This window comes from Astatotilapia calliptera, chromosome 5 (assembly GCF_900246225.1).
Source record: "Astatotilapia calliptera chromosome 5, fAstCal1.2, whole genome shotgun sequence".
Lineage (NCBI taxonomy): Eukaryota > Metazoa > Chordata > Actinopteri > Cichliformes > Cichlidae > Astatotilapia > Astatotilapia calliptera.
Window position 1 is genome coordinate 33,936,751 of NC_039306.1, and position 17,154 is coordinate 33,953,904.

The window sequence follows — 17,154 nt, forward strand, 5'->3', positions numbered from 1 at the left end:
TTTACATTCTCTTATTCATGGGTCAAATTACCAGAATTAGTCAGTTGTTGATGTAAAAAGTCTATAAAATATAGATATCAAATTCAATGTAGTTCCTTAAGTGATGGTGGATCTGCTTATTGCTATTAAACACACATTTTGGTCAGGCAGAGTAAGCAAACCTCTAATGACCAACCACTATTCACAGAATATGTAATTGAATGATTACAACAATGTAATATTGCTAAATGAACCACACTTTCTCTTTTTCATTGATCTGAGTGATCTAAAAATTCAGGTACTTTCTCTGAATATACCCAATGTACTTGAGCCATATAGGTACGTGAAAACACTGAAAGGTAACAAAGTCACATTTTAGGTTGCATCAACATACTGGTCGTAGTCATGATTTTTAAAAGCTCTGCTAACTGTGCTAAACTGGCAAATGCAATCATCCAGAAACAGCTGAGACACTATATTGCAAAAAGTATTTGCTTGTCTGCATATTAACTTGAGTGACATCCCATTCTTCATCAATACCGTTTAATATGACGTCTCCCCACCCTTTACAGCTATAATGTCTTCAGCTCTTCTGGTAAGGCTTTCCACAAGGTTTAGGAGCGTGTTAGTAGGAATAGGAAGGCCTGTCTTGCGCTCTAACTGTAATTCATTCCAAAGGTGTTCCCTTTAGTTGTCAAGTTCTTCCAGACTAAAGACATGATACATGGACCTTACTTTGTGCACTGGTGGGCAGGGATGTTGGACAGGAAGGGGCCATCCCCAAGCTGCTACAAAGTTTGGAGCATGAAATTGTCTATAGTGAAAGAGTTCCTTTCACTGAAACTAAGGGGCTGAGCCCAACTCCTGAAGAACAACCCTACATCATTATCCTCCCTTCACCAAACCTTATACTTGCCATAATGGAGTCAGATAAGTACTGTTCTCCTGGCAGCTGCCAAACCCAGACTTGTCTGTTGGCTTGCCAGATGGAGAAGCACCTGAATTCAGTGATTTGGATATGTGAGTGAATACTTCAGGCAATATAGTTTATCTACCTTCTTTCTCTCCATCATATCAGCTAGCTCTCTCCCTTTGCCAGTCATAGTACCAACATTTAGAGTCGCTACTCTCATCTCCATACTCCAGCTTTTGTTTCTCTCTCACTACCTCTCAACATGCCTTCCCTCATTCATCTTCATTTGTCTCTGTTGTCTAACAAACAGCCGAGACAGTTGTTGTTAACCCAGGCCCTGACCAATCCAATATAGAAATCTCATTCTTTATGATCTGCATGTTTGATTTGGCCAGGATTACTGTACAGTAATGCCACTGTTTTGCACATGTCTCACTCTGTATATTTTATTTTATTTGTTTTATATATTCTATTCATTGTTTACTCTATTTAATTTGTAAAATATGCATATACTATTATATATTGTACATATATTTATTAGTTTCAGATGTAGCCATTCTTGTATTTTGCTTGTTTACATTATTGTATTTTGCACAACTCTGTTGCTTGTGAAGCTTGCACACAAGAATTTCACTCACATGTGCTGTACCAATGTACCTGCACATGTGATGTGACAATAAAAGTGATTTGATTTGATTTGATTTGATTTGGATTATACGTTGGACACTATTCATGAAGCAGTTCTCCCCATTCACCCAGGCTTGGGACTGGCACTAGGAATACACTGGCCTGTGGCTGGGTTTTTACTTAACGTTTTAGTGTATGATTGTGGCTCACCTGACATCTGCAGATAACAGTCTTGACTGAGATGATCTATAACAAATATCTTTGCTACAGGGTTCACTTGGAAACAGTTTCATCTGTCTACAGTCCATTTTAAATAGAAATTCATAACTCATAATTGACTTTTGTCACTACTACTGTAGGACTAAATGCACTTTTACACATTGTGCCTCATTCAGACAAACACCTAAATGCTTTCTGTGTAACACTGACACATCAGAGAACAACTTGCGGTTTAGTATTTTGCCCAAGGATACTTTGCTTGCAGACTCTTACAGCCAGAGATTGAACCACCAACCTTCCAATTAATAGATGACCCAATACCTCCTGAGCTGCAGTCAGTCAGTCCAGCAAGACTCTGAAAAATGTCTCTTTGAAACAAAATACATTCATCAGCTTGTGAAGCTAGCTTTAAAGGATGCTTTCTGTTGAAAATTACAGAACAAATGTAATGCAGAAAGTCTGCACTCACAGGACAGTGACACATACACATCTGTGGCAACGTCTCAAGGTGTATTTACGAAAGCATCTCTCTTAACTTAACTTTTCTACCTGAAAAATGTATTTTATGCAATTTTGTAATTGTGGCTATATTTATCTATGAGCAATTATGTAATTATATAAACCAGTTTATGATGTGGTTTAAGCCCCCAGAGGTCTATGTTGTATTTTTTCAAACCAGGAGTGGGCAATTATTTTTTATGAGAAATTGACACTGTTGTGGTGGGCTGCACCAATAAGCCGAACTCAATTTTGTGCAATATTAAATTTGTCTATTTATAAACTGCTATTAGTAAGACTAGATATTACCATTAGAAAAATGTGAGAGGCATAATAAAATTTTAATTATTCACCATTTTTTTCAACATTCCCAAAAAGCAGTCACAAACAAAATGTACATGTTTTTGTGAACTTTCAGTCTCTTAATTATACAAAGTTTGATTGCTCTTTTGCAAATTTTTTTAGCTGTTTAATCTTGTTCAGTGAGTTTAATTTTTCTGCTGAACAAGTGAATTAAACTCACATTCAGTTTCTAAATTGGAAATGCGAAGGGCAGTGGATCTACAAGCCGATTGTAACTGAAATAATTTAGAGTTGTTAAATATCATCACTAAGAATGTTTGTTTGCGTATGAAGGCAGATGAGAACCAACATCTTCTCCATTGGTATGCCAGTAAGAATGATGCTTTCAACCTGGCTTAAAAGAAATGGTAACTTTCTCATGAAAACCAGACTGTATATTTTGCATGCAAATAGGCCTTGCAGTTTGGTATTTAGTTAATTATTTAGTTAAGTAATTCGTGAAATCACATAATTCAGTAAAAGCAAGAAATGCCTCTGCATCTGAGAGCTCTGAAATATCCTTACCTCTCTTCTCATTCTTGAATTTCTGCTCTCAGATCCCACATCCTTGCATCCACTGTCCTTATTTGAACAGTCATTGGTTGTAACACCTGCCAGTTTGTCCTGTTTCTGCCCAAGCCTATCAGTTACCTCCATGAACAATTCACTCCCTGTAAGTCCTTTTCATTGAGTGCATTGCTCCTAGCTCTACTGTCATTTAAAACTCTTTCATCATTCCAGGTACAAAGATGAGTAGCTGGGCCTTGTCCCAGATATCACAGCTCCTGTCCAGTCTTCTGTGCTTTTTCAGCTGAACACAACAATACACATGGCGTTACCTCTGGTTTTAGTAAACAAATACGTAGGAAACCAAAAAAGCCTCTACAGTTTATGTGAGCTAACATCTTTAGGAGAAGCAAACTCAGTAGCAAAGTCTGTTCCAGCATATTTGAAATAAAGCTGTATTTGCTTCCAAACCTGCAGATACATAACGAAACCAAAAAATAGATAAAATAGCAGTTACCTTCAAATTAAAAGCAATGTGATTTCCCACAAAATCACAAAAACAGTAGGGAAGTGGTGGGTGAAATGGGGCAAAAGTAAATGGATGCATGGTTGATACATCATGAACGCTCAATCTTCCAGGTAAGGAACTCCCAGAAAGCTAATTCTATTCACAGCATTTTCAGCAGGAGAAACGTATTGTCACTCATCCAAGGGACTTCTTCAGTCTCAGGTGGTTGCAGGTATCCCCAACCTTATAAATAGCAAAGATGCATAATGACTGAAAACTAGAAGCACTGACCAATCATGGGCCATGACCTCATTGTTAGTATGCAGACTGTCACTGCCATTGATCAGTGTCATTTCTGTTCTTTGAAATGAGTATTATTCACAGAGTCAAGGAAAGGTTGCAATCCTAGCATGGTAAGATGCTGAAAGATGTACTCTAAGGCTCCATTTCCTCAGTTCAGAGATAGTCTTTTTCCATTTAAACCAGAGTTTTAATGGTGAGTTTTTTGTGGTCTTTTATGAAACAGTCTGAACTTGAGCCCTTATGCTTTGGTGTCCAAAGGATAAGGGCTGGACCTGATCGGGCCATGTGAGAGGTAAACTGTCAGGTACAGCAGTTTAATTGTTCGGTATTTACACACTAACTAATCAGTTACTGAGAGTATATAAAATTAAGACTGTCACAGAAATATACAGTCTTTTGTTAAGAATTGCAGTTGAGTTTTCTGACACTGAATGGAAGTAACATTTGTTTTCTAGGCTCATTGAATTTCAGGTCCACCCACGCGTGCAGTGAGTTTGAGTAGGTTCTGTCAAATTGTAGGCTGTGTTGAGGGTTTGTTTGGAATGTGAGTTATTCCCATTATACTGTGTGTGCGTGTGTGTCGGTGATGATGCTACCCTGGATTTTAGGAGACAGGCTGTTGAATTCTGATCAGTGTTTTAGGAGTTTTGTGTATCGTGATGAAACACTGTTAGAATGCATGCCTTGTGTCTTCTGTTTCTTGCACATCAGACAGACTTCTGTCTCTGTGTTCAGGGATGATGCTGTGAGTGAGGAGCAGGTATGTTTCCATAGCAACCAGGGAAGAAACTCCAGCCCCCTTCTCGCTCTCTCTATACCTCCATCTCCCTCTCTTTTGGTGGCTTCACATTGGCCAGTGGCTCATGCTCAAGTCTGAGCGCTGTAACCATCACTATGGAACTACAGCAGAAGCCTTTGAACCTTTCAGCCTTGGTAATAAACCTTTTCAAAGTTTGATGATGAACGTCATTTGTGCATCATAACAGCACTGACCTCCAGCTAAAAATTCCAAACAGTGTTTGTGGATTAAACCATCTAGTGCTCTATGTTTAAGCGCCAATCACACTAAAATGTTAAGTGCAAGTCAGAAACAAGGAGTTGGGAGCTTGTTATTCTGTGTCCTCATCTGTGTAACACTGACACCAGGTGGCCCGTTTAGCCAACTGCAATGCAGCAAAAACACAACCTGTAAATACAACCAGATTCCCCCTGGTCATCAAGGACCCTGTCAGAGGTTCAAATACCTCAAATACTACCACCCAGTTTTTGAGAGGTAATGTTTAAAGATAGGAAACCTTTCAGGGGTTCTTACTGTGTTTGAAACAGTCAGGTTGATGAAACATATCATGTGGTGTTTTGATGATAGTGAGGGAGAATGGATGAATGAATGTCAGAGAAATTTTGAGATTTTAATGATTTCTTTGAACTATTCTTTGGATGGAGTGATTGTACAGCAGACATCTTAATGACTTAACAAGAAAAAGGATTAGGCGCACAAGTTTGAATTTATTTTAATTTTCTCTAATCCACAAAACTGCAAAACAGCTTGAGTTCTCTTAGGCAAGCTAGAGGCTTCACCTCTCTTGTGCTCTGTCTGTTGCTTTGGATAGTTGACCCCAGGTATTTAGACTCACTCATTTTCACTAACTCTCCACCTTGTGTCTTCAATCTCTTACATCTGTCTCCCTCTCATTTACACAGAATTAGCACCAAGTAAACACACCAGCAAAGCACACCAGACTGACTGGTGTTTTGGATTATTGTCCTGTTGCAGAACCCAAGTGCACATCAGCTTCAGGTCAAGAACATACGGCCTGACATTCTCCTTCAGGATGTTTTGGTAGACAGCAGAATTTGGTTCCATTTACTACAGCAAGTCTTCCAGGATAGGCAGCAAAACAGCCCCAGACCATCATACAGTCCCGATCAAAAGTTTAAGACCACTTGGCAAAAAAAAAAAAAATCGTATTTTGCATCTTAACAAGGTTCCAAGTAGAGCTTCAACATGCAACAAGAAGAAATAGGAGTGAGACAAAACATTTTTTGAGCATGCAATTTATTGAAAACAGTGCTTAAAATGAAACAGGCTGTTTTGCAGCTGATGAAAAGCTCAGCTCACCTCCAAAAACCCCCGTAAGCCCCTCAAATGGTAAATGTCCTGTATTTGTATAACACTTTACTCAGTCCCTAAGGACCCCAAAGCGCTTTACACTACATTCAGTCATCCACCCATTCACACACACATTCACACACTGGTGATGGCAAGCTACATTGTAGCCACAGCTGCCCTGGGGCGCACTGACAGAGGCAAGGCTGCCGGACACTGGCGCCACCGGGCCCTCTGACCACCACCAGTAGGCAACAGGTGAAGTGTCAAAGTGTCAAAACAGAAGTCAAAGTTCCAAAAAATTTGTTGCGGCATGCTTGATGCAAGTGTTTCCATGAGGTGAGTGGGAACATTTCTCCAAGTGGTGAAGACGGCCGCACGAAGGGCATCTACTGTCTGGAACTGTTTGTCCATTTTTGTAAACTTCCCTTGCCATCCATCCCCAAAGGTTCTCAATTGGATTTAGACGAGGGGAACATGCAGGATGGTCCAAAAGAGTGATGTTATTCTCCTGGAAGGAGTCCTTTGTCCTGCGGGGATTGTGTACTGTAGCGTTGTCCTGTTGAAAAACCCAGTCGTTACCACACAGACAAGATATCCAAGATGGCGCGGCCACGTCCAGACGCCTTCCTGACCGCTCCGCTCCGACTATCCACTTTTCTTGTTTTTTACTTATTTTTTGCTCTGGTTTACATCCCAAAATCCTCTAGTCTTATAGTATACGACAGCGGATCACTTGTAAACATCGGTGCCAAGGTTGCACATCTAATCTTGGACACTTTTAAACCTGACCCTTCCTGGCCGCCAGAGATTCTACGCGGCGCGGAGAACAACAAAGGACGGGCCGCTCATCCGAGGCGCAGAACAAAGAAGCGCCGGGGAAAACGCGCTGGTATTAGGAACAGACTGAGACAGCAGGCGCATCGCGCACCACTGCCCAGTATCCTACTGGCCAATGTACAATCCATGGAGAACAAGCTCGATGACCTAAGAGCAAGGGTCACCTTCCAACGTGAGATGAGGGACTGCAACATTCTGTGCTTCACGGAGACATGGCTGTCCCCCACCGTGCCGGACCAGGCCGTAACTCCGTCGGATTCATTCTTTGTGCTCCGCGCGGACAGAACGGCAGAGTCGAACAAAACCAAAGGTGGAGGAGTGTGTTTCATGGTAAACAGAAAGTGGTGTGATGCCAGGAGCATTTCTACTCTCTCCAGCGGCTGCTCGCCACATCTGGAGTTCCTGAGCATTAAGTGCCGCCCTTTCTATCTGCCCCGTGAGTTCACCTCAGTCATTGCCACGGCGGTCTACATCCCACCCCAAGCGGACACAGGTATGGCTTTGTCCGAATTACATGATGTGCTGAGCTCGCTTCAAAACAAGGACCCGGGCGCAGCCCTCATTGTAGCAGGAGACTTTAACAAAGCGAACCTCAGACAAGTCATGCCAAACTTTTACCAGCATGTCTCGTGTCCAACGAGAGGGGATCGGATTTTGGATCACTGCTACACGCCATACAAGCAGGGCTACAAAGCTGTCTCACACCCGGCTTTTGGGAAGTCTGACCACAACGCCATCTTCCTCATTCCCCAGTATAAACAAAGCATACGGAGGGAAGACGTGACCACGAAGGAAGTAAAACGGTGGACTGCCCAATCAGAAGCTACGCTACAGGACGCACTCAACGACGTAGACTGGGACATGTTCAGAGCATGCGCAGTCGACATCAACGAGTTTACGGAAGTAGCAGTATGCTTCGTCAATATGCTAGCGGAGGAGATTATCCCCACTGCGAGAGTCACCACATTCCGAAACCAGAAACCGTGGATGGACAGATCGATCCGCACTGCAGTAAACGCCAGGACCGCCTCCTACAACGCGGGTCTCGCCACTGGCGATATGAGCGCCTACAAAGCGGCCTCATATGGCGTGCGGCGCGCGGTGAGAGATGCCAAACGCAGGTACCGGGAACGTGTGGAGTGCCGCTTCCACCAGGGCGACACACGGAGTATGTGGCACGGACTACGCACCATTACGGACTACAAAGCCAGGGACACTGCGCCGATCAACGCCGACTCTGCATTCACCAACGAGCTGAATCGGTTCTACGCCCGTTTTGAGGTTAGCCAGGCGGCTAATGCTATCTACTGCCTGACTACCGAGGACAGTGACGTCATCAGCGAGAGACCGGTGACCAGCATCGCGGAGCATGACGTCCGAGCGGCACTGAGGAGAGTGAACACAAGGAAAGCGGCGGGGCCAGACGGCATCACCGGCCGTCTGCTGCGCTGCTGTGCTGACCAGCTAGCAGGTGTGTTCACTTACATCTTCAACGAGTCCCTGGCGAAGTCTGTGGTCCCCACATGCATCAAAAGATCCACCATCATCCCTGTGCCCAAGAACAGCAAACCCTCATCCCTGAACGATTACCGGCCAGTTGCACTGACCTCGGTAGTAATGAAGGTGTTTGAGAGGCTGCTGAAGAACATCATCTCCTCCGCCATCCCAGACACCACAGATCCGCTGCAGTTCGCCTACAGATCCACAGAGGATGCCATCGCCCACGTCCTACACACCACTCTCAGCCACGTGGACAAGAAACAGGGTAACTATGTGCGAATGCTGTTTGTTGATTACAGTTCAGTGTTTAACACAATAGTGCCCTGCAGACTGTTCACAAAGCTGAGGGATCTGGGACTCAACAGCCGTCTGTGTGCATGGGTGTTGGACTTCCTCGCTGGCAGAACTCAGGTGGTGAGGGTGGGCAGGTGCTTCTCCAACAGCATCACCATCAACACAGGAGCACCTCAGGGATGTGTCCTCTCGCCACTGCTCTACTCCCTCTACACTTCAGACTGTGTGGCCACCCATGGCTCCAACACCATTGTGAAGTTTGCTGACGACACAGTGGTGTTGGGTGCCATCTCCAACAACGATGAGGCGGCCTACATGGATGAAGTGAAGAATCTGGCATCGTGGTGCCAGGACAACCACCTCCAGCTGAACGTCAGCAAGACCAAGGAGCTGGTGGTGGACTTCAGAAGGGGTCAGCACAGAGACTACAAGCCCATCATCATCAATGGAGCTCCAGTGGAGAGGGTGCAGTCCTTCAAGTATCTTGGTGTCCACATCTCCTCAGACCGGACATGGGCTGCCCACATTCAGATCCAGACCAAAAAGGCTAGGCAGCGCCTGTATCACCTACGACAACTGAGGAAGTTCAGGGTCTCTCCAAAGATCCTCAGGATTTTCTATACAGGCGCTGTGGAGAGCATCCTCACACAGAACATGACATCGTGGTTTGGGAACAGCTGTGTGAAGGACCAAAAAGCTCTCCAGAGAGTGATCCGTACAGCAGAACGCTGCTGCAGGATTGCTCTCCCCCCGCTTCAGGACACCTACACCAGGAGATGCCGGACTAGAGCAGCGCAGATACTGAAGGACCCGTCCCATCCTGACAACAAACTGTTCCAACTTCTGCAATCTGGTAGAAGGTTCCGCATCTTCCGGGCAAGGACAGAGAGACTCAAGAGGAGCTTCTATCCCCAAGCCATCCGTGCCCTAAACACACACACCCGCCCTCTCACATCATCTATAATTGACTGAGACAGGACTCTTCCAGACACTAAACCAAGGCACAATGTACATTTCCAAAAATTTAAACTTTAGTCTTGTCAGTCCAGAAAGTGTTTTCCCAAAGGTCATGGGGATTATCAAGATGTTTTCTAGCATAACTGAGACGAGCCTTTATGTTCCATTTGCTGAGCAGTGGTTTTGTCTTTGGAACTCATTTCTGTCCAATCTCTTTCTTATGGTGGAGTCATGAACTCTGACATTAACTCAGGCAAGTGAGGCCTACAGTTCTTTGGATCTTACTGATTTTTTGGGGATCAGGGCATGATATTTGGCTTTTGAGGATCAGTTGGTCTACTGCACTTTGTCAGGCAGGTCTTATAATAATAATCAGGCTGAGAAACTGAACTCAACTTTCCAAAGATGTGATACACCACAGCTAATTTATGTTAAAACAAAGGGGGGCCATCACTCGTTCACACAGGGTCACATAGGTTTGGATTTTTTCCGCTAAATAATAAACACCTTCATTTGAAAACTGCATTTTGTGTTTGCTTCTGTTATCTTTGTCAAATATTAAATTTTGTTTGATGATCTGAAAGATTTAAGTGTGGCAAACAGGATGGCAAACACTTTTTCATACCACTGTGTTTATATTTGTGTGTGTGCCCCGAGGATTCGTTCGTTTTAAAAATGAACCAGGTTGTTGATTTGACCACTCCTAAAGGTTGGATGTTGCTGATGCTGAGAGGATGGATTTTTAGGTAAAGACGGGTAGAGGTTAACCAATATGCAAAAATCTGCATCAACAAGTTGGGGAACAATTTCAGAATGATCTCCTTCAACATAAAATTGTGAAGACTGTAAATATTTCATCTTCTACTGTCACGGTCCTGGGTCGGTGACCCAGTGTTTTGAGTTTCTTGTGTCTCTGAGTTTTTGTATTATGAACTTAGTTCTCTTTGTTGCCCCAGTTTATTCTTTAGTCTAGTGTCTTAGTTTGGCTTTCTTGTATTCTCTTTAGTTTTCTGAGTATTTAGCTGCCCTCTGTCTCCTTGTTATTGTTCTCTGTGTTTCTTAGTTGTTCTGTCTCCCCTAGTCAAGTCTGCGTCTATGTTACATTTCCTGTTTTACTTTGAAGGTCTGTGTCCTACGTGAATGTATTGAGTTTCGCTTCCCTTGGGTGTCGTTATGTCCGATTTCTCCCAGCTGTGCTCTCCTTCTGTGTCTCATTCCCCTCGTTATTTCCCAGTGTATTTAAGCCCTGTGTTTCTGTGTCAGTGTTGTGATTGCCCTCATGCTATGTGTTTCTCCGTGTGTGTGTGTGTGTGTGTGTGTGTGTGTGTGTGTGTGTGTGTGTGTGTGTGTGTGTGTGTGTGTGTGTGTGTGTGTGTGTGTGTGTGTGTGTGTGTGTGTGTGTGTGTGTGTGTGTGTGTGTGTTGTTAGATTCTTTTCAGTTTAGGATTTGTAGAGTTCTTTGTTCAGCAATAAAAGCTGCCATTTTGAGTTCAATCCCGTTTCTAGTGAGTTTGTGTTTGGGTCCAATTCCTGCCTGCACACAGCCGAAACATGACATCTACAATACATAATATCAAAAAAATTGTGAAATTTCTGTGTACAAGCGACAAGGACAAAAAACCCCAAAACGCTGCATTCCTTTGATCTTCGTGCCCTCTGGTGGCAATATATTTAAAAAAGGCACGATTTTGTCATGGAAATCACTGTGTGGGCTCGTGAAAGCTTCCAGAAATCATTGCCTCTGAACACAGTTCACAGTGTCATCAACAAATGCAGGTTAAAGCTCTATCATGCAAAAAACCCCATAAATGAACATGATCCAGACCACCACCTTGTTCTGGGGGCTAAAGCTAATTTCTAATGGTCTGAGGCAAAGTAGAAAATGTTCTGTGGCCGGACTAATTAAAATGTGAAATGCAAGTGTTTGCAGTCAAAAACAGAACTCCTGACTTGTCCATGGCCCCAGATATTCTGATACCATTTTAAAATAAAAAATAATCAGGGCTATCACGGCATAGTAGCACAACATCCATGTGGTGTCTGAAATGTATTAGTACCTGTCTGCACTTGTTCCCTATTACTGTACCTTCTAGCAAATATTATACAGTGAATGAGTGAGTGAACAACTGGACAATTCAAAGTGGCAGAGCATGACACGATTTCACATGCACCTATAGCTATGTATTTTACCAATTGTTCCCTGTTTATAGTGAATAAATCTTTAGAAAATAGGCAAATGATTTAGAAAATGTCCGCTACTGTCACATGAAACACCAGAAAGCATGGTTTAGAACCTGTACACCTCATCTGTCCATAGAGACATCATGCATGGCTGCCTGTCTGTTATCAGAAGAAAAAAAATCTCCAGATATGATTTTCTTTCCCGGTAATCTGGTGTCTGGTGAGCACGGCACAGTGGTTTGTCACCTACTCTGCATCAACAGCAAGATTTGCTTCTTATAAAAAAAATGCATTTAAGACTTTAGTTGTCCAACTCAAACTATAAATATGTTAGCAGCTCATTGTTAAATAGCCCATCTATAAAGTCATCATCATATAAGCTTCAAAAACGTGGAGCTACTGCATAACACAGAGTTATTCAGTGTTTCTGACTGCTTTTCATGGGGCATATTCACAATTGATATTAAAAATGAGTATGTAATATAATTCAGTGTAATGAACAGCTGCAGCACACTTGCACAGGAGGATTGAGTTCAGCGAGAGTGTGGTGTAAAAATGTTTGAGGTACAGGCAGAAGATTAATCTTCAATTGAAATGATTTAAGAAGACTTCAATCATTTTTAAAGCAATAAATGAAATTAAATACGTACAGTAAAATTGACAAAAAGTTCAACTGAATTCAAGTTTTGCTAGTTTAGTTTAAGTCGTTCAGTTACTTTCCACCATTACAGCTTTGGTGTCAATATTCAACATAACATAACTCATCTAGACTTTACAATAACAGCTCTCACTGCACTTTAAATTTCAGAGGTTATATGTAAATAAGGTTAGCGCTAAATTCATGCTTGAACTAAATAGTCTTACTCCTGACAATTTGGACATTTATTGAATACGGGACCAAAATGACCTTTTTACATTTTTGCCTCTGTCCTCGTCACTTCCCATGTTGACCTAAAGAGGGCAGTGCAGGACTGTAGTTGGGCTGGATTACAGCCCGTCGGCACAGGGAACATATTACAAATTCAAGTCAGCCACTACTGGTGGATGCCTGCTGGCCAAATGTTTGACTTAATACCTCTGCCTGTGTGTGTGTGAACGTCTGATTAAAATGTCTCTTGACCTGACTGTGACACCCTCAGTTGATGAACTCATTGTCTGACAGTCTGCAAACAACCCACTGATGCTCTGAGAGGGAAACAGAAAAAGCAACAGGGTAAAGAACTTCCATAAATGAGCCTCCTTTTCAAAGGCTTATCGTGCCTCCTGGCACAATGATTGTTCTTACATATCATCCTGCACCACTTTGGAGTTGATTCCCTCATTTTCTCTGCTCTGTTCTCAGATGAGTAGCTGCAGGCAAAGCTGTGGATAAGTGGAAAAAGAAATACAGAGAGTGTGAGAGAGATAGATGGAGAGGAGCCTGTGCTGCTTAACTTAATTCTTAACTGGCTGATTTATGTAAAGCACAGGCATGAGCGGGAAATGATCTTAGATGCCCACTTCTGCACAGTAAAACATCAAGCTGGAATTCAGTGGAAACAACTAATCCTTTTCTCACTTTCATCTTAAAATAATGCAAATATATATATATATATGTATATAAAAACACCCAGCACGCCCCTGCGGGCGGTTTTATCCTTCAAGCTCGGGTCCTCTACCAGAGGCCTGGGAGCTTGAGGGTCCTGCGCAGTATCTTAGCTGTTCCCAGGACTGCGCTCTTCTGGACAGAGATCTCCGATGTTATTCCCGGGATCTGCTGGAGCCACTCGCCTAGCTTGGGAGTCACCGCACCTAGTGCTCCGATTACCACGGGGACCACCGTTACCTTCACCCTCCACATCCTCTCGAGCTCTTCTCTGAGCCCTTGGTATTTCTCCAGCTTCTCGTGTTCCTTCTTCCTGATATTGCTGTCATTTGGAACCGCTACATCGATCACTACGGCCGTCTTCTTCTGTTTGTCTACCACCACTATGTCCGGTTGATTAGCCACCACCATTTTGTCCGTCTGTATCTGGAAGTCCCACAGGATCTTAGCTCGGTCATTCTCCACCACCCTTGGGGGCATCTCCCACTTTGACCTCGGGACTTCCAGGTTATACTCGGCACAGATGTTCCTGTACACTATGCCGGCCACTTGATTATGGCGTTCCATGTATGCCTTGCCTGCTAGCATCTTGCACCCTGCTGTTATGTGCTGGATTGTCTCTGGGGCATCTTTACACAGCCTGCACCTGGGGTCTTGCCTGGTGGAGAATGCGGGCAATATATATATATATATATATATCTATATATATATATATATATATATATATATATATATATATATATATATATATATATATATATATATATATATATTTATTTATTTATACACACCGTATTCATTTCAAGAACGTTTTTTTTCAGACCACTTTAAGACCCGTCCAACATGATGCGCTAACTTAGCTGGAGAAGATAAGGTGAATGTGAGTGTTGCTGAGAACTCAGTCACCTAATTACACTGTAAGAAAAAAAGAACACACACACCAGCAGCGACTGCTATTTAAAAAGCAAAGTCTTGGAAACACAAACCATCTATGCTTGCTGTGTGTCACAGATGAGTCATGGCTGGGCTTTTTTTTGGCTGTTTTTTCTTATAAATAAGGTTATTCATAACCTTATTTAAAAAGTTCACATGACAGAAAGAAGTGACTTTTCAGACTGAGAAAATAAACTAATACCAGCCGACAGCACAATATTTGTGTCTGATAAGATGCTCACTGTGTCAGTTTTGATGACATGCCAGTCAGGCCTGGATGTCTGTGTTAAAGCCAGTGACTGATGTAGCGGGTGGTGCAAATGAGTGACCAGCAGTTAGACACTGAAACAGAGGTTAGATCAGGTTAGGTGTGTGTCTATCAAAACATTAAACATTTTTAGCCCCCCCCCCCCCCCCAAAAAAAAAATAAAAAAAAATGAGGGAATAACAGCACTCAAAATGTTGCTAAACTTTAAAAGTCAAGTAGCTAACTGTCCTCTACGTAGTAGTTTAAATACAAATGCTAAGATAAAAATAAATGGTGTTGATATTGAAAGAGGCAGTGAAAATAAATTTCTGGGGGTAATAATAGATGAAAAACTTAACTGGAGAGCTCACGTAAGATATATTCATTCCAAAGTATCACGAAGCATTGCAGTACTAAACAAGGCAAAACAGGTATTCGACAGAACATCACTTCATATTCTCTACTGTTCACTGGTTTCACCATACTTAAGCTATTGTGCAGAGGTCTGGGGCAACAACTATAAAACGACACTACATTCACTTTTTACTCTTCAAAAAAAAAAAAAAGCAGTTCGAATCATCCACAATGCAGGTTACAGGGAACATACAAACTCACTATTTTTGCAGTCTGAAATATTGAAAAGTGACGAACTAGTGAAATTCCAAACAGCACAAATTCTATTCAAAGCAAAACTGCCAGGTAATATTCAGAGTATGTTTTTCTTGCAAGAAGGAAGTTATAAGGTACGAACTACAAGAAAAAGCTTTTGTGTTTCTGTGCATGGAGTGAAACTGTGGAACAGTTTGAATACGGAATTAAAGCAACTTCCAAACATAAAACAGTTCAAAAAGAGTTAAAAAATATGATCTTCTCGAACTATAAAGAAAGGGAAAATATTGAAGTTAAGTGAATGTCTCTATTTAAAAGATTTCATGATGTGATTTCATAGTATATAGTATATATTATATCAGAAATCTGTTCACTATTTTTATTACAGATTATATCAGTAATGAAGCTGACTAAACATTAACTGATAACTTCTGGCAAAGGGGTGGGATTAAATAAGTGTGTAATTCTTCCCACTCCCTTTCAACATGTAAATGAATCAGGACGGTAGCTATGTTGAAATGTATTGACTTTTGTATAGTATTTTTTTCTCTCTCTCTTATTTTCTTTACTAAATGTACCTGTATATTGTTTACATGTTTGAAATAAATTAACAACAACAACAACAACTACATCAGCAGTCCCCAACCCCTGGGCCATAGACCGGTACCGGTCCGTGAGTCGTTTGGTACTGGGCCGCAAGAGTTGAGGCTCAGGTGTGAAATTTATGGTTTTCAGGGTTTTTATCATTAACTTGGTTTCCCTGGGTCTTTTCCCGTGTTGTAGTTGTGTGTCTTATTTCAAAAGAAATATTTACGCTGGTCACTCATATAGTGACCAGAGAGCATTAAAGGGCAGAGAGGATGATTTTACTCTTAATGTTGTTGGTGCATTTTCAGGAGGACGCTGCTAATAAAGTTACACAATTACACAGTTCGCGTTTATTTTCATTATATTTACAAAATACCACAGTTTTTGTTTTGATCGTATCATTTTATTTGGTTGTATTTATCCCCGACACCTTAAAGGCTGATCCATGAAAATATTGTCTGACATTAAAGCGGTCCGTGACGCAAAAAAGGTTGGGGACCGCTGCTCTACATCTTCACATTCTCTGTTTAACAAGAACATATAATAAGGAAGATCCCTCCACTACACAACTGTGAGGGCTCAGACTGCAAAATGTCCAGCTGTTCATGAAAAATTACATGTCAGTTGTAAAAAAAGAAAAGAAAAGCCAGAAACCATAATTGATGTTATGAAATGTGTTAAAAGGTTCCTGGCATGACAGCAGTTGAATGAGTGTTTGTCTGTTAAGTGGTGGTGCTGTACAGGAGCAATGCCAAAGTCAACCGAACAAGAAACATAGTGCTGGGTGGGTTGGATGTCTGGTAAGAGAGGGAGACGGAGATAGAAAGAAAGAGAAAGCTGAGATAGACAGCTCTTAAATGCTGCAGGCATGGACCACCATCAGCAGCACTGATTAACTCCACCTACTACTAACCTGCAACGTAACACAGGGAGACCAAACGGGGGGAAAACACAGCAGGCCTACACAAGGAAGGAGGGCCATCATGTGTATAACCTGGTGTATCTAGTATCTTTTTGGTGGTTTTTTGGGGTGGTTATTTTTATTCATCCCATCCATCCATACATTTTCTTCTACTTACCTACGGCTGGCTTGAGGGTGCAGCAGCGTAAGCAAAGATGCCCCAACCCCCCTTGCCCCAGCCACCTCCTCTGGCTTATCTAGGGGGAACACAGAGGCGTTCTCAGGCCAGCTGAGAGATGTAATTTCTCCAGGGGTATGTCTGCCTCAGGGCCCCCTTCTGGTGGGACATGTTTGAAACACCTCCTTGGGAGGCAAACCACCTCAACTGACTTCTTTTCATGTTGGGGAGTAGCGGCTCTACTCTGAGCCACTCTCAGATCACTGAACTCCTTACCCTATCTCTAAGGGAGAAGTCAGTCAACTTTTGGAGAAAGCTCATTTCTGCTGTTGGTTTCT